Below are 23,099 nucleotides of genomic sequence, written 5' to 3'. Positions count from 1 at the left end.
TACTGCTAATTAATTGATTGCTGACATCAAAACATTAAATTAAGAGATTTTATATATATATGTAATATGTGTGTATGTAATGATTTTTTGGCTCTTTTTTCTTTTTTAATACTGATCTACATGTCCTCATGCAGTAGCTGGCTGACCGCATCGGTCCCTTGCATTGAGACTGAATGTCGCTGCCGTTTGTCTCTATGCTAGTCCTGTTATTTTACTTATATTGCACTTAAGATAAAAATGAACCTTTTGTATCCATCCAGTTTCTGAGTTTGCAATTTATAGGCATTTGTTTGCCCCTCACATCCTGAAATTGCGGCAAAGTTTTCTCCTTTGGTTCTCTAAACAGTCTCCAAACAATTGCTCTGGTGCTGCCTTGTTCAGGAAAGCATACTGTTGCAAACTCCATGATGGCAAGGCGGTTTTTATAAATGTTTCCGTTGTATCCCAACACCTAGACTGATGCCCAGCATGTAATCCACATGGACATATTGTTTGTATAATGGGTGACACACTAGGATATGATACCATTATTCTCTGTGTTCTGTATTTCTAACTCATAGTCAAGGTCGATCAGTTTTATACCCCAGATATCTCTCAATCCAGCCACTTCTCTCCATGTTTACCTTCAGCCTAATCCAAATCACCACCTGCCTTAACAGGACTATGAAAAAGTCCCTTAACAGATCTTCCTGGCTCAGGACTGCACCTTCTCCACCTTGTTCTCCACAGGGCATCCAGGATGTGCAGATATGATCATTCCCCTCCTCTGCCACCCTGCCTCTCATTGTTCCTCGGGACTCGTCACAGGAGAGAAGCTACGGCACGTAGTACATTATCTATGGTGTTATTGGATGGATGGATGGATGGATGGGGGAAAAGACTCCCCGATTCTTCATGGAGAAACCCACTGGCAATCTGACTAACTATCACAATTCTCATTTGATGCCGCCATCTTTACATGTGGGCTCGCCAGCTTTCAAGAGAAGGCAAAAACTGCTGGGGCTTCGTTTCTAGGAATGGGCCCACATTGGCTGAATGAGGTTGAATGAGTCTTCAGAGGTGCCTGATGGCTGTATCCTGAAGCCTCAAAGACCATGTCCAGATCACTAAGCTGCTGCTTCTTGGTAGTTTCCCATGGGTTTACCTCTTCTTGCTGTCAGAGAAGTAACTTTGGGAGGAGATAGACCCAAGGGAGACAGAGAGAAGGAGGTCCCTTAGCAGCCATGGTGAAAAGCTGCTTACGTCTGCCTTGATCCTAGGCCAGGAGATGGGGTGAGTGTGGGGACACCAGCTAGACGGCTGAGCCCAAATCTTATAGTGGAGTGATGGAATTCCTTAGCCCAGTCGTATTTCTCTTTCTCTCTCTTCCTCTCAATTAGCATTGGAAAATCAAGAGTTTAGAAATCAGGACTTTAATTCAAAATCCATGGAAAAAGAATCTAGGAACTATTCATGGAATTTTCTTCTCTGAAAGGAATTGTAGTTATAATTAATAATCCTTCCTGATTTGCTTCTGGGGGAACCCTAGGGCCCCAAGGAATACAGGTCTACAGTATTGTGGGAATAGCATCATCTCTGAAACAGTTATCATAGGAATATACAAAGAGTTCATCTGTATGCTACTGAAAAGTACAATGTAAAGTTCTCCGTTGAAAAAGAATAGACTTTTGCTGTCTCACGTTAGATGTGAGCATCACTGTATCATGATTCAGTTTCCCCCATCTTCTTCTGTATTACCTGCTTCCCGACCCTACCCTGTTCATTTATGCTGACAACATAAACTCAAACAGGTGTAAGGTTAATAATTTTTATGTATGAGCCATTGCATTATTTTTTTTGCATCCATTATTTTGGCCTAGGTGGATTTTGAATGATTAGGGGCCACAGATTCAATTTATTTGTTGTTGGGAAATTTGAACCTATTACTCAGTCCTAGACTAGCTCGTGCAACTTGCTAACCTTTTCTCTATTGTCATTTTATATGAAATTACTTTCTGGGCTAGGATAATGATTTATGTCTCCTCTTAATTGGGAAGTATATACATTCATGAGAGAATTGTGCTAAGGTGTTTTTCTTCTACATGGGAAATAGCATTTTTGGAAAATATTTTATTGTGGAGAAAAACTAGATGTGTTTTACATGCAGGTTCAAAAGCAGTAAATGAAATAAAAAGAGAAATGGAGGGCACAGGACTGTAAATATAGAGGATTCTTGATGTGAATGTGCCTGAATAACACCTCTTTGGGTAGTAATTATGGGTGTCTAGATACATATATAAAAATATGGCCTTGTTCTTACTTGTTAGGTTTTCACACTGCACTTGGTACTAAGGTCCCCCAAGCCTATTTCTGTCATCCCCTTATTGAGTCACTTCGGGTCAAGAAGAAATATAATAAGCAGTGTGTTCACTCTAGGGAAGCTAGTAGTTCTTTCTGCAATGATGGAAAAGTTCTATATCTGTCCAATATCCAATATGAGAACTAGCACTTGAAATGTGACTAGTTTGAAGAATTGAATTTTAAATTTTATTTAACTTTGAGTTTAATTTCAATAACCATATATGGTTGGTGATTACCATACTGAACAATGCAGCTCTAGAAGCTGTCTTTTTCCCCCATCTTATTGAGAAATAATTGACATACATCACTGTATAAGTTGAAGGCATACCGCATGATGGTTTGATTTATACATGTTGTGCGGTGATTACTACAGTCAGTTCAGCTAACATCCATCTCTTCATATAGATACAATAAAAAGACAAGAAGAAAAGAAAAAAGAAAATATTTCCCTTGTGATTAGAACTCTTAGGATTAACTCTCTTAACTACTTTCCTGTGTATCATACAGCAGTTATAACTATAGTAAACCTGTTGTATGCTATACCCCTTGTGTTTATTTATCTTATAACTAGAAGTTTATACCTTTTGACCACCTTTCCCCAGCCCCCCACCCCACCCCTCGCCCCACCTCTGACAACTACAAATCTGACCTCTTTTTCTCTGAGGTGTTTTTTGTTTTGTTATGTTTTTTAAAGATTCCATGTATAAGTAAGATCATATAGTATTTGTCTTTCTCTGACTTATTTCATTTAACATAATGCCCTCAAGGTTCATCCATGTCATCACAAATGATAGGATTTCCTCATTTTTTATGGCTGAATGATATTCCATTGTGTGTTTGTGTGTATACATACATACATATATACATACTATAACTTCATTATCCATTCATCCATCAATGTCTGCTTAGGTTGTTTCCATGTCTTGGCTATTGTAAATAGTGCTGCAGTGAACATGCAGGTACAGATATCTTTTGGGGTTAGTGTTTTTGTTTCTTTTGGATATATTCCCAGAAGTGCAATTGCTGAATCATGTGTTAGTTCCATTTTTAATTTTTTGAGGATCCTCCATACTCTTTTCCATAGTGGTTGTACAATGTCACCAACAGTGCACAAGGGTTCCCTTTTCTCCACATCCATGACATTTGTTATCTCTCTTTTTTTTTTTTTTTTTGCGGTACGCGGGCCTCTCACTGTTGTGGCCTCTCCCATTGCGGAGCACAGGCTCTGGACACGCAGGCTCAGTGGCCATGGCTCACGGGCCTAGCTGCTCTGCGGCATGTGGGATCTTCCCGGACCGGGGCACGAACCCGTGTCCCCTGCATCAGCAGGCAGACTCTCAACCACTGCACCACCAGGGAAGCCCCCAACCACATTATTCTTAATTCAGTTTATTAAAAGAACTTTTTTTTGTCAGAGGAATTATGTAATTTTTTTTCCATAAATGCACTTTAAAAAAAAATTGAAGTAGAGTTGCTGTACAGTATAGTGATTCACAATTTTTAAAGGTTATACTCCACTTATTGTTGTTATAAAATATTGGATATATTCCTTGGAGCTTATTTTATACCTAATAGTTTGTACTCTATATTGCTTTTTCCCCCTCCTCTCTCCCCACTAGTAACCACTAGTTTGTCTTCTGTATCTGTAAGTCTACTTCTTTTTTGTTATATTCAATAGTTTGTTGTATTTTTAAATTCTACATATAAGTGATATCGTATAGTATTTCTTTTTCTGACTTATTTCACTTAGCATAATGTCCTCCAAGTCCATCCATGTTGCTGCAGGTGTCAAAATTTCATTTTTTTATGACTAATAGTCCATTGTTTATATATTCCACATTTTCTTTATCCATTCATCTGTTGATGGACCCTTAGGTTGCTTCCATATCTTGGCTATTGTAAATAATGTTGTTATTGACATTGGGGTGCTGGTGCCTTATTGAGTTACAGCTTTTGGATTTTTTTGGATATATCCCCAGGAGTAGAATTGCTGGGTCATATGGTAACTCTATTTTTAGTGTTTTTGAGAAACCTCCATACTGTTTTTCACAGTGGTTGCACTAATTTGCATTCCCACCAACAGTGTAGGAGGAACCCCCTTTCTCCACATTCTCACCAACACTTTTCATTTGTGGTCTTTTTGATGATAGCCATTCTGACAGGTGTGAGGTGATATCTCATTTTGATTTTGATTTGCATTTCCCCATTCATTAGAAATGTTGAACATCTTTTCATGTGCCTGTTGACCATCTGCATTTCCTCTTTGGAAAAATGTCTACTCAGTTCTTCTGCCCATTTTTAAAATTAATTTATTTATTTTTGGCTGTGTTGGGTCTTTGTTGCTGTGCGTGGGCTTTCTTTAGTTGCAGCGAGCAGGGGCTACTGTTCATTGTGGTGCACGGGCTTCTCATTATGGTGGCTTCTCTTGTTGTGCAGGATGGGCTCTAGGTGAGCAGGCTCAGAAGTTGTGGCTTGCGGGCTCTAGAGCACAGGCTCAGTAGTTATGACGCACAGGCTTAGTTGTTTCGCAGCATGTGGGATCTTCCCGGACCAGGGCTCGAACCTGTTTCTCCTGCATTGGCAGGTGGAAGCCCCTTCTGCCCATTTTTTAATTGAGTTGTTTGTTTCTTTGATGTTGAGTTGTAGGAGGTGTTAGTATACACTGGATATTAACCCCTTATCAGTCATATCATTTGCAAATATTTTCTCCCATTCAGTAGGTTGTAGTTTCATTTTGTTGATGGTTTCCTTTGCTGTCAAAAGTTTTTAAGTTTGATTAGGTCTCATTTGTTTATTTTTGCTCTTTTTCCTTTGCTTTAGGAGATGGATCCAAAAAAAATATTGCTATGATTTATGTCAAAGAGTGTTCTGCCTAAATTTTCCTCTAGGAGGTTTGTAGTATCTGGTCTTACATTTAGGTCTTTAATCCATTTTGACTTTATTTCTGTGTGTGGTGTCAGATAATGTTCTAATTTTATTCTTTTACATGTAGCTATCCAGTTTTCCCAGCACCACTTATTGAAGAGACTGTCTTTTCTCCATTGTATATTCTTGCCTTCTTTGTCATAGATTAATTGACATGGGTTTATTTCTGGGCTTTTTATCCTGTTCCATTGAAGTGTATGTCTGTTTTTATACCAGTACCATACTGTTTTGATTACTGTAGCTTTGTAGTATAGTCTGAAGCCAGGGAGTGTGATTCCTCCAGCTTTGATCTTCTTTCTCAAGATTGTTTTGGCTATTAGGGGTCTTTTGTGTTTCCATGCAAATTTTAAAATTATTTTTTTCTACTTCTGTAAAAAATGCTGTTGGTATTCTGATAGGGATTGAACTGAATCTATAGATTGCCTTGGGTAGTATGGTCATTTTAACAATATTAATTCTTCTAATCCAAGAACACGGTATATCTTTCCATGTGTGTCTTCTTCAATTTCTTTCATCAGTGTCTAATAGTTTTCCGAGTACAGGTCTTTTACCTCCTTAAGTAGGTTTATTCCTAGGTATTTGAATTATGTAAATTTTAAAATTAAAATAATCTTGATTTATTTAAAACTTACTAGTTACATTTTCACTTACTTTAAACTTAAAATTAAAGGTAAAGATTTCTCAACTGGAAATCTTTTCTAATTTGTAGGGATAAATTTCTTAAGAATTAGCCTTTAGTAAAAATTAGGTGTCCTGGGAAGGGTCTTTTTGCCGGCTGAGCAGACTCGAACCAAGATACACAGGGTTAGGCTGTTTACACATCTAGCTTTTAAACAACTACTGATTTCTGTCATGTTGTCCACTTGAAAATTTAAGTTCCTTTTTACTAGTTAAATTCATAGCTCAGCAGGAACACTAACCCTATATAAACCAAAATTAGATGTGAAATTCAAAAGTTAAGTATACAAAGTAGAGCTCAGTTTAAGATAACACTTTAAACTTAGTCCAAACGAGGGGAAAAAAAAAAAAAAGGAAACTTTTAAATTACGTGTTTAAATACTGATAGTTTTTGTGACTAGGTGGGAGGAAAGGAGGAGGTTAACTGACCTTTTGTCCATGCATGAAATGATTGACCTTTTTATCCCTACAAGTTCCGCAGTTGACCTGGAGACTTATGTGAGAAAGAAGAGAAATACAAAAAGATTTAAAAGAATGGAATTCATTAAGCTTTTTCTCCCCACATTAAAATTTCCAGTAATTCCTGCTCAGATTCTTATTCTCTAGTCAACCGAGTATGTGTACACTTTTTTAAGGCTTTTAATGTAAACTTTTGATAATTAAAAAATCCAGATACATTATTTAATTCTGTTATTTTTACTGAATTGTCCTCTAGTATTTAATTTCTTTTCTCATGCTAGTAAATTTATATGTATGTTCATAACAAATTAAGACGCTTACAGACTTGTCTAAGGAAAGTTCTCTCACACTGAATTGGTATACTCTGCTATTTTCCTGCCAAATGAAAGAATGCTTGATTATGTCTTGACAGTTACATATGCAAGAATTTAAACATGACCTTTTCCTTCCACTACTGCAAACTGAATGAAATACATTGAAAAAAAGTTCCTCTTCAAAATACATTTGCTCTGAGGCATTCAAGGCTTTTTACCCAGTAGTAATAAACCTAATTTCCATTAAACTTCAATTAACAAGTTGATTCATATTTAAAAAGGAAAAAGGCACCCACATTTGCTGGAGAGAAGCTTTTCTGTCTCTGTTGATTTGACCTAACAGAAAATGTGCTACATTTTCTTTGCAATAACTTTCAATACCTTTAAGCCTTTCCCTTTACTTTGTCTTAGAGGGAATTCTTACAGGTTCAGTGACAAAAAGAGAAGTGCCCAGCTCCACACATGAACGGTAATGTGACAGGAGTTCTCAACTCTACTCTTAAAATTCCCATTAGGGATTTATAACCTCACTTAGTGTCTGAGGATTTGGCAGTGGAGAAATTTGTCCTGTCAATTCTCTGTTTAAATCTAAATGACAGCAGAAGTTTGCTGGGAGCATAAATAAAATTCTGCATTTTGTCTATTTGTACCATTGTTAGAAGCTCTAGTTTCTGTAAGCTTTCTTAGTCTCTCACAAAAGTGAGGTAGATAATAGAAAATAATCAACACCAAAAAGATATTGTGGCTTTTTCTGACATTTTAGGGAACAGAAAATGTAAAGGGAAAAGGGATACAGAATGCCGTTCCTACTTTACAGTGAAAAGTTACCTGCACATATTCTACTGACTAACATTATTTTCTTAAAAAAATGCTCTCAGGCCAAGAAATTTTGTTAATAATGGAGGTTAGAGGTTATATCAAAGATATAGTTGTCATAGTAAAGTTTGACACAAATGTCCTTGGAAAGATGTCACAAATGATGAAAGTCTGCTTCATGAAATATAGAGCAGGGTATGGTTAAATTTAGTCTTATTCAGATCTTGCTTTAACTTGATAAATCAGCCAATCAAGTTCTTACTTATTGTCAGAGTTTTTATCAAGAAAGTAAGTCTCTCCAACACACAATCTGCACGAATGAAGTACCTTTCAGTCCAGGGAGACTGTTTCCTCTTTGGGCAATAGTTTTTGCCTTCCTTGGAAAAATGGAGACCCACATGGACACACAAATGTACACTTTTATATTTTGACTAATTTTACTTTGTAAATAACATTATGGAATATTTGACATACTAAAAAGTCAGAACAGCAAAACAGAAAAAGACTCCCCACGTACCTTCCACACAGCCAAAGATTGAAAATATTACCAAAAAAATTAAACACACAATTGTAACCTTCTCTGATCTTGTCTTTGTCTTCTGTTACTATTTTATATTCCAGTGTCTTTAGAGTATTTTTATAGATGGATGGATGAGTAGCTCCAATGAAACCTTTATATTTGAAGCCTTTCTCTTTGTTGTATGTGTTTCTTGTATGTTGGTTTACTTGTTAGTGTTGCTGGAGTGTTGGATCATGTGTTTTATACAAAACCTTTGGATAAAGAAAGATATATCTTTTGGCCATAATTCTAATATTCTTCAGCTTTAATCTATATTTTGTGGTAATTAATTCATTCTGCTGCTTAGATTCCATTGACTTTCTCTCTTTATTTGGACCAGTTCTCTCATATAATAATTTGGATCATTTTGTTTTGTACACATTTTTTGTTTTTATGGAGCTTTTAGTTTACTTACATTTTAAGGAAGGAATTCTTGACCTCTGTCAGATGGCCATTTCCATCAGCCTCTGAGTTACTTTGTATTCTTTGTGCCCCATAGGGCCTCCCTCTCCCACTCTCCATCCTCCCTATTCCAAGCTGGACAGGACGTTCTCGGCGACTACCCTTCTGAGCTGAGCACACTCTTCCCAGTCGCTCTTTCTTGCTTCACTTCTTCGAGATCCTCAGATAACTTCCTAAGCCAAGGTGTGTCTTTGTTCTGTTGTTACGTGTCTATATTACATTGTTATGTATGTGTGTTATGTTATGTCTTTGTTATCCACTTGTTATGGATTTATATCTTTCCTCCCTCCCTTCCTTCTCTTTGCCTTTTTGTCTTTCTTTCTTCCCTATATTTTAATGGTAGCTCAGGAGGAGGAGATAAAAGCATATGCTCACCTGCAATCTTGGTCCAGGGGTTTAAAAAATTTTTTTTGGAAAACATTTCAGACTTACAGCAAAGTTATAAAACTAATACAGAAAATTCCCAAATGCCCTTTACTCATATTCCCCAAATGTTAGCCTTTTACCACATTTACATTACTTTTTTTCCCTGAGATGTTTGGAAGTTGCAGACAAGATGTCCTTTTTTTTCCTCTAAAGACTTAAGTGTACATTTTCTAAAACAGACATTCTTATACTAGTACAATTATCAAAATCAGGAAATTAGCTTTGATCCTAATACCTTATAGGTAGTTAAAATGTATCAGTTGTCTAACCATTGTCCTCTATTATAGAAGAAAACTTTTTTCTTGCCCAAGGTCTAATTCACAAGTACACATTACATTCAGATGTCATGTCTCTACTTTCCTTTACTTTGGAACACTTCCTGAGATATTTTATCTTTCATAACCTTGGCATATTTTTAATACCAGAGGTTAGATATTTGTAAAATGCCTCTCAGTTAGGGCTTATCGAATGTTTCCTCAGGATTAGATTCAGATTATGCATTTTTGGCAGCAGTACATCAGAAATGCTCTCATACCCACCTCAGCGCACCTATCAAAGTGTGTATGACATCATCTGTCCCGTTACTGGTGATATTAACTATGACTGCATGGTTAGGAGGGTGTTGAGGTCTCTTTAAAAACTTATAAGGGCTCCTACAGAAAGGAGAGCGAATAGAAATGACAAAGTCAGGGAAGCAGAGCCACAGTGCGGTACTCTGGGAATAAGGGCCTGGGGAGTGAAGACCTGGAAAAGAGGAGATCAGATGAAGAGTTGCTAACCAATCTTCCCAAAACACAGGGTCAGGTGGCTAGCTGATGGACCTTGCAAGGAAATTCAGGATGCCAGGTGTGTGCAGTCACCAAAGTCAGGACCTGAGGGATGAACTTCGGAAAGTTCTACGGGACCCTGTTGCATCTGTGAGTTTGTTGTCTCTGTGGACCCACAGAGAGGTTCTGGTAGTGAGTCTGGTGTTGCTGTTGATCCGCAGAGTGGGAACTATGTGGGTAAATACGAAACACATTTTTTCTCAGTTTTAAGTTTCTTTTAAATGTTAATTGACAGCAATGCCATTTATAATTGTATTAAAATATGAAATTCCTAGGGATATATTTAACATAGTATGTGCCAGGTGTACATACTGACAACTACAATCGTTGCTAAAATACAATAAAGAATCTATCTAAGTATATATATATATATATATATATATACACCACACTAATAGATTGAGAAACTCAATAGTGCTGAAATGCCAGTTATCCCCAAATTAATGTACAGTTAAATGCAATCCAAATCAAAATCCCAGCCAAACTTTTTTGTAGAAATTGACAAGCTTTTAAAAGATAATACAGAAATAAAAAGGACACAGAATAACCAAAATTATTTTGAAAAAGAAAAACTTATAGGATTCAACTACCAGATTTCAAGACTTTTTTTAAAGCTATATTAATCAAGACAGGATAAGTTTTCTATAAGTACAGACATATTGATCGATGGAACAGAATGAAAATTCCAAAAATCAGTCTGTACATATATGGCCAATTGGCCAATTGCTTTTCAGCAAAATTATCTTAGTATTTTAGGAAAGGTCCAGGCAAGTTAGTGAGTAAAAGATAGTTTTTTTTCCCCCACAGAAGACACTGTAACAATTGAAAATCTGTATGCAACAATATGAGCTCTTATCTTTACTTCACCTCATACATAAAAATTAACTCAAAATGGATCAAAGTCCTATAAGTATAACAGCTAAAATTATAAAATTTCTAGAAAAGAGCATAGGAGACAATCTTAGTGAACTTGCAACAAGTAAAAATTTCTAAGTAGAACATAAGAACCATGACATTTGAAAAATGATATATTCATTTCAACAAAAGAGTGATAATTCTGCAACACATTATTTTTTGTCCCTGAAAAGTCAGATTGTTCTCAATTTCAGAAAGAAAAATGTAAATCAATCCCGTAAATTTTCTATTTTTCAGTGTTTAAATGCTACATTATTTATAGTTAGGAATATTCTGCATTGAAAATTATTTTCGGAGCATTACCATTTTTGAGAAAAATAGCAGTATGCCTTTCAGACATGTTATCTGTGTAATTTGGGAGGTTGGGATACAAGAGTCCACTTACCGCTTCAAATTTATTTTCCCTCAGCGTACAGCAGAGGGCACAGTATATAGTCTCAACCAGTTTGTTGCGTGATTGAATTCATAATTTAAAAGACTTAGGAGGACTTCTTGGGATAAACAATCAAAGGAAAGACAATTGAATATATGCTACTTAACTGAATAATACTCAGGGGAGTCCATTTTTAAAAATAGATGTTTACAGTCAGATGGTAAGAAAAATTATTCTTGTGTATTAGAAAAGATGCTTGTTCTCCCTTGCCTCTTCACAGTAAACTATATATGTTGAAAACACTTAAAATGATTGACTATAGATAATTTGTATTTTTCATTAGGTTTAATGAGAATATAATAAATAAATATGAAATAAAGTAATGGTGATATATGCCTATTGGAAGATAAAAGAAGTGAATTTCATGAAGGATTGTGTTTAAAGCTATGCCAAATGATTTCCTGAGATTTTAATCACATAACAAATTGACACAAAGAGTACTTGTCCTTTAAGAATTATAAATAGCATATGTTTTCATACTATTTTTAATTTTTCACATTTGGCATTTACTTTTGTCTGACATTTAAGAAATTTAAGCACAAGAGAAACAACAGCATTCTTAGTATTTTAGAAAAGGTTGATTCATGTCATTTGATATCTGTAAATAACATCTTTCACTTTTAACAATGGGTTTTTGAAATCAGCTAGTTTACTGACTGGTAAATGACAAACCTGTTATAGAAAACACAGTCTCATAGGAATTTTTAAGACTCTCATTTCTTTTCGAATTAGCAAAATCAGGAATAGATAACATCCGTGGGCCTGTGAAGTCTCCCTTTTGTTTTGAAGTGTTGGGCTCAATTTTAGTGCAAACATGTAAAAGGCCAGATTAATTCTACTGGACAACCTCCTATGGTGAGTATGGAAGGAGAGATGTCTATATTACTCTCCTGACTGAGGAAATACCAACGATCTTGTTAACAGACAGAGTTTACTAGCTTCTTGTCAATTTTTAAAATACGTACAGGCCCTACACTGAGTTCTGGAATACATTCTGTAAAGGTTTTATGCTCAGGTAGCTCATAATGTAGCAGAGAGATACTCCCACTTAATTATAATTGAATGCGACAAGGCATAGCATAAATCTAGCCAGATATGTACTTGAGATGCAAAGGACAGCATCCACCAAGTTTTAGAACCAATGTGTAAGTGCCCTTAGTTTAGGCCTATAGATTTGTTTCTTGCAGACACAGCGGTCTTTAAGAGCAAGTGAGTAAAGATTTAATTTTCACTTTGTTATACTTTGCCTATAATTCTGTTTACATAATCAGTGATTTCCCATCCGATTTAGGATGAAACCCAAAGTTCTTCCCAGGTCTTTTGAGGTAGACGTGATCTGACCCCTGGTCTTGGGTCCAGTGTCAGCACCCTCCACCTCCCTGTGCTGGGCTCTGGCCACGTCAGCCCCCTCGGTATTTCTCAGACTTATTGAACGCTTCCTTCCGGCAGGTATTTGCATGCTCCTCCTGCCTGGAATATTCCTCAGGCACATGTGCACATCACTTACCTTTTCACCTTATTCAGACATCAGCTCCTCAGAACGCCTCCCTGAGCCATCCCATATACAATAGCGACCCTCCCTTGCATTTTCCATGTTGTGCTTTTTTGCACAGCACTGTTCCTAATTGATACGTATTTGTTTATATATCTGTTTATTACTGACTTCCCCACTAGGATCTAAGTTCCTAAGAGCAAGAACTTCTCCTACTTTATTTATACTGTGTCACCAGTGCTTAAAACACTGTCTGGATTTTAGTAGAAATGTGGTACATACAGAATTAAGTAATTATTGAGATATACCAAGTGGTCTTTCTTCCTTGTGGTTAGTCATTTGAAACTTAGACACAGCTCCTCAAAAGAACGAGAGCCAGAAAGACTCAGCTGTATCTCCCAGTTCTATGTCCCAGATATCTGTCATAATTTAATACTTCTGCTGGGATAGGGGTTTAGTAGCAGCCTTAGGTATGCACAGCCCTCGGTCTTGTTTACAGTGGCATCGTGCAGAATTACCAGCAGGTTCTGCTTTGTTGTGGCATGATTTCTGGTAACTTACTCCACTTCACTCTCATCTAAAGTATTCTTCATTGTCTTATTGTCAAATCTTCCTATACATTTAGGCCAAAAGAAGAAACTCTCAAATTCTAATTAAAATACAAATTGACATAAGTGCAGAGGCATGTGACAGGTGAGAATACTCAAGCCCAAGAAAGTAACTTACGTTAGTATAGGAGAAAAAATGAAAAAGGGAGGAAAACAAGCACCTTAAGAGAACTGTCCAATTAAGGACGAATTAGAAATGAATAGTGCACAAATCGACTCTTTAGAATTTGCACTGTGCTGAGGAAAAAAGCCAGATTGTACCCAGGGTACTATGCTAACAGAACTGACCGTTAAAAGCTGACTACAAATGTTCAATTATTTTCTAATGTCAACAAACTATAATTGAATTATGCAAAATGGCATCCCATTAACACTCAGTTAACTGCTTGAATCAATGGCAATCATTTCCCCTCTATTTTTGTCTAAAATAATTAGCAGTGATTTTATTTTATTTATTTATTTTTTCATTCTTTTTTTTTTTACATCTTTATTGGAGTATAATTGCTTTACAGTGGTGTGTTAGTTTCTGCTGTATAACAAAGTGAATCAGTTATACATATACATATGTCCCCATATCTCCTCCCTCTTGTGTCCCCCTCCCTCCCACCCTCCCTATCCCACCCATCCAGGTGGTCACAAAGCATGGAGCTGATCTCCGTGTGCCATGCAGCTGCTTCCCACTAGCTATCTATTTTATGTTTGGTAGTGTATATATGTCCATGCCACTCTCTCACTTTGTCCCAGCTTACCCTTTCCCCTCCCCATATCCTCAAGTCCATTCTCTAGTAGGTCTGTGTCTTTATTCCTAGCAGTGATTTTAAAATCCATACCAAGCTTCAGAGTGAGGTTGGCTAAAAATGATTTCTCATTATGTTTAAAGTGATGGGGGGAGGGTCATCAACATATCGATAGGTGGTTCTGTTGTGTAGGGGACAGGTAAGCTCACCTGTGTTAAACCATTCTCTGAATTAGTCCCAATAGGTTGATGGTAGCAGTTCTTTAAATCATTAAGCCTCAAAATTGGGAGCCTGCTCAGATCACACCTTAGATGTATCTCTTACCTTTATAGATATGGAACAATGATTATAATCAGGTCAAATCAGAAACTTGATGGGGAATAGGAAACTAAAAATTATTGACGAGTTGTTTGATTGCTAAAGAAACAAACTAAAAAGTTTTTTCACTGTAATAAAGACTGAAAATTCACGAAGAGTTTTGATTGTCATTGTGCTGGCTCATGGCGTATGTCGGCACCGCCAAGACAATATGGTATAAAGAATACAATTGAGAGTGAGGCAGACCTGTGATCAAATGAGCAAATCCTCTCTCTGGCAGTTAATGTCAGGGTCCCCATTGGCTAGTAAAATACATTCTTTGGAAACTTAGTTTTCCTGGATATTTTTCCCTCAGAAGGGAACATGGAAAGTGCCTGACAATGAGTACACTCTCAATTAAAGAGAGCTAATACTTTCACAGTAGTAATATTTCAAGTCTTCTAATACTTTCACAGTAGTAATATTTCAAGTATTCTGAAATAAACCAAAAATATACTAGAGTTCCCCTCTAGCTAGCTAATGCTAATGGTCCCCTGTTTTCAGCAAGAAAAATGAAACAAAAGTATGACTGGTTTTTATCAAAAGAGATCACTTCATTGCTTTTCATGTGTTTTTTAAAATCAACTATATTGAAATATAGTTACATACAATAAAATACACCTATTTTGAGTGTACATTTTGACTTGGGTTTTTTTTTTAGTGTCATAAATCCTAAATTTAATTGCAGCTTTGCTTTTTTTTTTTTTACTGAAGTATAGCTGATTTACAATGTTTTATTAGTTTCAGGTGTACAGCAAAGTGATTCAGTTATATATATACATATATGTTCATTCTCTTTCATTATAGGTTATTACATGATATTGAGTAGAGTTCCCTGTACTATACAGTAGGTCATTGTTGGGTATCTGTTTTATATATAGTGGTGTGTATGTGTTAATCCCAAATCCTAATTTATCCCTCCGCCTTCTCCCTTTGATAACCATAAGGTCGTTTTTTATGTGTATTGATGTGTTTTTACAAATTTACATACATCTGTATAGCCCACTTACTGTAATCAAAATACAGCACATATACACAACAGAAAATTTTCTCTTGTATCCCAACCCAGTCAGTCTTTCTTCCATCGCCCCAAATCCCAAAGCCAGGCAACTACTGATGTACTTTCTCTGGTGTGTATTTGATTCATCTCTTCTAAAGTTTGACATAAATGGAATCATGCAATATGTACTCTTTTGTGTCTGGTTTCTTCCACTTAGCATAATGTTTTTGAGATACATCTTTGTTGTCACATGTGTTAGTAGTTTGTTTATTTTCATTGCTGACCAGTATCCCAAGGTACGACTGGGACACTGTTTTTATCTAGTTACCTGTTGATGCACAATTAGGATGTTACTGACGGATAAAGCTTCTATGAACATTCACATAGAAGTCTTTGTGGCAGCACATTTTCATTGATCTTGAGGAAATTCGTAGGAATAGGATTACTGGGTCATACGGTAAAGAAACATTCAACATTATTAGAAACTCCTAAACTGTTTTCCAAAGTAAGTGCCATGTTGTCTCCCAGTAGCAACGTGTGAGAGTCCCACATTGTTGTCAGCACTTAGTGTAGTGCGTCTTTTTATTTTTTCTCATTAAAATTGTACTTTAATATATTCTTCCCAAGACATATAGACATATAAAATAAGTAAAAGTTCTTGATCCACATTGGGGTGCATATTATGTCACCTTCCTGTGTTCATTGCTCTTTCTTTTTCTTAATTTAATTTTTATTTTATATTGGAGTATAGTTGATTTACAATGTTATATTAGTTTCAGGTGTACATTAAAGTGATTCAGTTATACATATATCCACTCTTTTTCAGATTCTTTTCTCATATAGGTTATTACAGAATACTGAGTAGAGTTCCCTGTGCTGTAGGTCCTTGTTGATTATCTATTTTATATATAATGTGTGTATATGTTAATCCCAAACTTCTAATTTATCCCTCCCCACCACATTTTGCCTCTGGTAACCATAAGTTTGTTTTCGAAGTCTGTGAGTCTGTTTCTGTTTTGTAAATAAGTTCATTTGTATCATTTTATTTTATTCCACATATAAGTGATATCATATGGTATTGTCTTTCTCTGTCTTACTTCACTTAGTATGGTAATCTCCAGGTCCATCCATGTTGCTGCAAATGGCATTATTTGATGCTTTTTTATGGCTGAGTAATATTCCATTGTATACATGTACCACATCTTCTTTATCCATTCATCTGTCAGTGGACATTTAGGTTGCTTGCATGTCTTGGCTATTGTAAATAGTGCTGCTATGAACATTGGGGTGTGTGTATCTTTTTGAATTATGGTTTTCTCCAGATATATGCCCAGGAGTGGGATTGCTGGATCATATGGTAGTTCTATTTTTAGTTTTTTAAGGAACCTCCATACTGTTCTCCACAGTGGCTGTACCAATTTACTTTCCCACCAGCAGTGTAGAAGGGTTGCCTTTTCTCCACACCCTCTCCATTTATTGTCTGTAGACTTTTTGTTGATGGCTATTCTGAGTGGTGTGAGGTGAGTGAGTTTTTTTAATTTTGGACGTTCTCTGAATTAGTGATTATGTCATGGATTCTCACTGTGGTTTTAATTTGAATATCCCTAGCAACTAATGATGTTGAACATCTTTTCATTTGTTTGACATTTAATTATCTTTTTTGGTGAAAAGCCTTTAAATATTTCTATCTTTTAAAAAATTAAGTTGTTTTTCTTCCTAATATTGAGTAGTAAGATTTACTTACATTCTCTTGATATGAACCCTTTATCAGATATGTATCTTTCAAACATTTTTCCCAGTCTGTGGCTTGCCTTTTTATTTTCTTATTAGTATATTTTGAAGAACAAGAGTCTCTTATTTTGACCAAGCCCAATTTAGCAATTATTTATTTCATGCTTTGTACTTTTTGTGTCCTTTATGAGAAGAAATAACCCTGAATCATGAAAGTTTTCTCCTGCTTTCTCCTAGAATTTTATAGCTTTAGCTTTTTCATTTAGATTAATGATCAATTTCAAATCAATTTTTATAATATGAAGTAAGTATAAAGATTTTTCTCCATCTAATTATCAAAAATTTCTAGGACTAGTTGTTTAAATATTATTACTTCCCCATTGAATTTCCTTGGCATCTTTGTCAAAAACCAATTGACTATATACATGAATGTTTATGAACACTATATCGTAGGTATTGGCAAACTTATTTTGTAAAGGGAAGAGTAAAAATTTTAGACTTTTCAGGCCATTCACTCTCTGTTACAGCTACTAAACTCTGCTGCTGTAGCATGAAAGCAGCCATAGATAACATGTAAATAAATGGGCATTGCTGTATTCCAATAAAACTTCATTTACAAAAAAGGCAGGAGGCCAATTCAGCCCATGGGCCATGGTTAGCTGACCCTTGTGTTGTATTTTATTGATCCCTAGCCAATACAACAATATATTAATTATTGTAGCTTTATTATAGACCTTGAAATACTTTTTCTACTTTTGCAAAATTTTTCAAAATTTTTTAGTCTTACAACCTTGCTAAATCTAATTATTCATTATATCAGCTTTTTTTTATAGATTCTTTAAGATTTCTGTATAAGTGATCATGTCATTTACAAATAATAGAGTTTTATCTCTTCCTTTCCATTCCCTAACTTATCGCTCCTTTTCCTACCTTATTCCAGTGCCTTGAACCTCCAGTAAGGTGTTGAATTAAAGTGGCAGGAACTTGCCTTGTTTGCAGTCTGATGGGTAAAGGATCCTGGTTTTATCCTTTAAAGGTTGATGTTATCAATAGATTTTATTGATGTTATTGGTGGGAGGTAGGATGACTGTTTTCAGGTTGAGGAAATTCCCTTCATTTCCTAGTTTACTGAGAGTTATTAAAAGTGGGTTCTGCATTTTGTGAAGTGCTTTTTTTTTCTTAGCATCTATCAAGACAGTAAAATCGATTTTCCTTATAGCCTATATATTAATATATTAATTACATTAATAATTATTATATTGATTTAATAAAATTCTGAGATACCCTCTGGTAATGGATGAGAGTTTTATCAACATTTATAGGAGTTCTTTTAAAACTAATATTAGTCATTCTAGTGTATGTGTGTGTGTTGTACATTGTGTGTGTGTGGTATCTCAGTGTGGTTTTAATTTTTATGTTTCTGATGGCTGACAATATTAACCATTTTTTTTTCCAGAGTGTACTGGCCATTGTTATATCTTCTTTTCTGAGGCAACTGTTGAGTCTTTCACCACTTTAGAAACTTAGATTGTCTTTTTACTGCAGTTGTAGGAGTTATTTAAATATTTTGGATAATGGTACTCTGTTGAAAATATTTGTTACAAATATATTCTCCCAGTTCATGGCTTTTCTGTTAATCTTCTTAATGGTGTTTTTGTATTTTATGACTTTAATATTCATAACGTTCTAAAGGTTAGCTCTTTTTCCTCTTAGTGATAGTGCTTTTGGGTCTTCCCTAAGGATATATTGCTACTTCAAGTTTATAAAGATTTTCTCTATTTCTTTCTATGTTGTATAGTTTTAGCTTTTATGTTTTGGTCTATGACTGATCACAAATTTTTGTCCATGGTAGACGCTGAGGTTCATTTACCTACTTATAGATATCCAGTTGTTCTGGTACCATTTATTGAGAAGACACCTTTTCCCATTTACTTTGGTTTATTTGTCAAAATTATTTACCTGTATATTCGTGATACTATTTGCTATTCTATTCCATTGATCTATTTAGTCTTTTATCAATGACACTGTCTTGATTATTGTAGCATCATAGGAAGTCTTTAAATCAGATAAAATGCCTTCCAACTTTATTATATTTCAAGATTGTTTTGTCTATAACTAGATCCTTTGATTTCCAAGTACCTTTTAGAATCAGCTTATTAATTTCTTCAAAAAAGCTTGTTCAGATTTTATTGAGATAAAATTAAATCCCAAATTTGGAGAAGATTTATATTTTAGTTTTATTGACTCTTTTAATCTATGTCCATGTTATTTCCTTTTTTTTTGAATTTTATTTTATTTTTTATACAGCAGGTTCTTAGTAGTCATACATTTTATACACATTAGTGTATATTTGTCAATCCCAATCCCCCAATTCATCACACCCCCCCCACCACTTTCCCCCCTTAGTGTCCAATTTATTTATTATTTGTTCTTTACATCTGTGTCTCAATTTCTGCACTGCAAACCGGTTCTTCTGTACCATTTTTCTAGTTTCTACATATATGCATTAATATACGATATTTGTTTTTCTCTTTCTGACTCACTTCACTCGGTATGACAGTCTCTAGATCCATCCATGTCTCAACAAATGACCCAATTTCGTTCCTTTTTATGGCTGAGAAATGTTCCACTGTGTATATGTACCACATCTTCTTTATCCATTCGTCTGTTGATGGGCATTTAGGTTGCTTCCATGTCCTGGCTATTGTAAATAGTGCTGCAATGAACATTGGTGTGCATGTGTCTTTTTGAATTATGGATTTCTCTGGGTATACGCCCAGTAGTGGATTGCTGGGTCATATGGTAATTCTATTTTTAGTTTTTTAAAGAACCTCCATACTGTTCTCCATAGAGGCTGTATCAATTTACATTCCCACCAGCAGTGCAAGAGGATTCCCTTTTCTCCACACCCTCTCCAGCATTTGTTGTTTGTAGATTTTCTGATGATGCCCATTCTAACTGGTGTAAGGTGATACCTCATTGTAGTTTTGATTTGCATTTCTCTAATAATTAGTGATGTTGAGCAGCTTTTCATGTGCTTCTTGGCCATCTGTATGTCTACTTTGGAGAAATGTCTATTTAGGTCTTCTGCCCATTTTTGGATTGGGTTCTTTGTTTTTTTAATATTGAGCTGCATGAGCTGTTTATATATTTTGGAGATTAATCATTTGTCTGTTGATTTGTTTGCAAATATTTTCTCCCATTCTGTGCTTTGTTTTTTTGTCTTCTTTGTAGTTTTCTTTGCCTTGCAAAAGCTTTGAAGTTTCATTAGGTCCCATTTGTTTATTTTTATTTTTATTTCCATTACTTCAGGAGGTAGATCAAAAAAGATCTTGCTGTGATTTATGGCAAAGAGTGTTCTTCCTATGTTTTCCTCTGTTTTATAGTGTTCAGTCTTACATTTAGGTATCTAATCCATTTTGAGTTTATTTTTGTGTATGTGTTAGGGAGTGTTCTAATTTCATTCTGTAATGAAACTGTAAATGTAAACTGTAGCTGTCCAGTTTTCCCAGCACCACTTATTGAAGAGACTGTCTTTTCTCCATTGTATATCCTTGCCTCCTTTGTCATAGATTAGTTGACCATAGGTCTGTGGGTTTATCTCTGGGCTTTCTATCCTGTTCCATTGATCTATATTTCTGTTTTTGTGCCAGTACCATATTGTCTTGATTACTGTAGCTTTGTCATATAGTCTCAAGTCAGGGAGTCTGATTCCTCCAGCTCTGTGTTTTTCCCTCACACTGCTTTGGCTATTCGGGGTCTTTTGTGTCTCCATACAAATTTTAAGATTTTTTTGTTCTAATTGTGTAAAAACTGCTACTGATAATTTGATAGGGATTGCACCGAAACTGTAGATTGCTTTGGGTAGTATAGTCATTTTCATAATATTGATTCTTCCAATCTAAGAACATGGTATATCTCTCCATCTGTTTGTATCATCTTTCATTTCTTTCATTTGTGTCTTATAGTTTTCTGCATACGGGTCTTTTGTCTCCCTGGGTCGGTTTATTCCTAGGTATTTTATTCTTTTTGTTGCAATGGTAGATGGGAGTGTTTCCTTAATTTCTCTTTCAGATTTTTCATAATTAGTGTATAGGAATGCAAGAGATTTCTGTGCATTAATTTTGTATCCTGCAACTTTACCAAATTCATTGATGAGCTCTAGTAGTTTTCTGGTGGCATGTTTAGGATTCTCTACATATAGTGTCATGTCATCTACAGACAGTGACAGTTTTACTTCTTCTTTTCCAATTTGTATTCCTTTTATTTCTTTTTCTTCTCTGATTGCCATGGCTAGGACTTCCAAAACTATGTTGAATAATAGTAGCGAGAGTGGACATCCTTGTCTTGTTCCTGATCTTAGAGGAAATGCTTTCAGTTTTTCACCATTGAGAATGATGTTGGCTGAGGGTTTGTTGTATATGGCCTTTATTATATTGAGGTAGGTTCCCTATATGCCCACTTTCAGGAGAGTTTTTATCATAAATGGGTGTTGACTTTTGTCAAAAGCTTTTTCTGCATCTATTGAGATGGTCGTATGGTTTTTCTCCTTCAGTTTGTTAATATGGTGTATCACATTGATTGATTTGCGTATATTGAAGAATCCTTGCATCCCCTGGATGAATCCCACGTGATCATGGTGTATGATCCCATTAATGTGTTGTTGGATTCTATTTGCTAATATTTTGTTGAGGATTTTTACATCTATGTTCATCAGTGATATTGGTCTATAATTTTCTTTTTTTTGTAGTGTCTGTCTGGTTTTGGTATCAGGGTGGCAGTGGCCTCATAGAATGAGTTTGGGAGTGTTCCTTCCTCTGCAAATTTTTGGAAGAGTTTGAGAAGGATGGGTGTTAGCTCTTCTTTAAATGTTTGATAGAATTCACCTATGAAGCCATCTGGTCCTGGACTTCTGTTTGTTGGAAGATTTTTAATCACAGTTTCAACTTCATTACTTGTGATTGGTCTATTCATATTTTCTATTTCTTCCTGGTTCAGTCTTGGAAGGTTACAGCTTTCTAAGAATTTGTCCATTTCTTCCAGATTGTCCATTTTATTGGCATAGAGTTGCTTGTAGTAGTCTTTTAGGATGCTTTGTATTTCTACGGTGTCAGTTGTTACTTCTCCTTTTTCATTTCTAGTTTTATTGATTTGAGTCTTCTCCCTCTTTTTTCTTGATGAGTCTGGCTAATGATTTATCAATTTTGTTTATCTTCTCAAAGAACCTATGTTATTTGAGAATATTTGAGAACAAACGAGAATCATCTCCATTCATTTTAGTAATAAGTTTCAATGGTTTGGGATTGTTTGAACTCACTTCAGGGATAGTTAATATTTCTAAACCTTGTGGTTTAAACAGTACATTCAAAATAAACAATGTTAGTACAGTTATTGTAAAGTCAAAGAAAACTTGAGTCAGTCTAATGCTCTCATTTTACACGATTCCTTATTTTTCTTCAGTGCAACCTTTTTCGGACATTTGAAAAAACGTATTCATTCTCTACAATCTTACCTGTTCACTAGAAAATCCTGCAGAATTTAGGAATATAAATCAGTGAAAAGATTTTCTAGATACAGCAATTACAGAGTAACTCCTGCATAAACATCAGTACAAACCTTTGTAATTATTTAAACGACAGCAATCATTCTTTAATATGATTAATCTAAACACATTTTTCTTTTCCTCTATTTGAAAAGGACATTTTTACTAGTTATAGGCTCTAGGCTAACAATTGTTTTTTTCTTTTAGTACTGTAAAGAAACTGTGCCATTTTTTCTGGCCTTCATTGTTTCTGTTGAGACTTCAGCTATCATTTTTATACCTGTGACATGATATATAAAAATATAACCTATCTTTTGTTCTCTGATTGATTTTAAAATTCCATCTTGTATCTTTGGATTTCAGCAGTTTGACTATGATGGGCCTAGGTGTGATTTATTTATTCTGCCTAATGTTTTATTAAATTTTGATATGTGGTTTGTTGATTTCATCAACTTTGGAAAACTCTTGGCCATTGTGT

This window comes from Mesoplodon bidens, assembly GCF_964165515.1.
Source record: "Mesoplodon bidens genome assembly, chromosome: 6".
Lineage (NCBI taxonomy): Eukaryota > Metazoa > Chordata > Mammalia > Artiodactyla > Ziphiidae > Mesoplodon > Mesoplodon bidens.
This window is presented reverse-complemented; position numbering follows the sequence as displayed.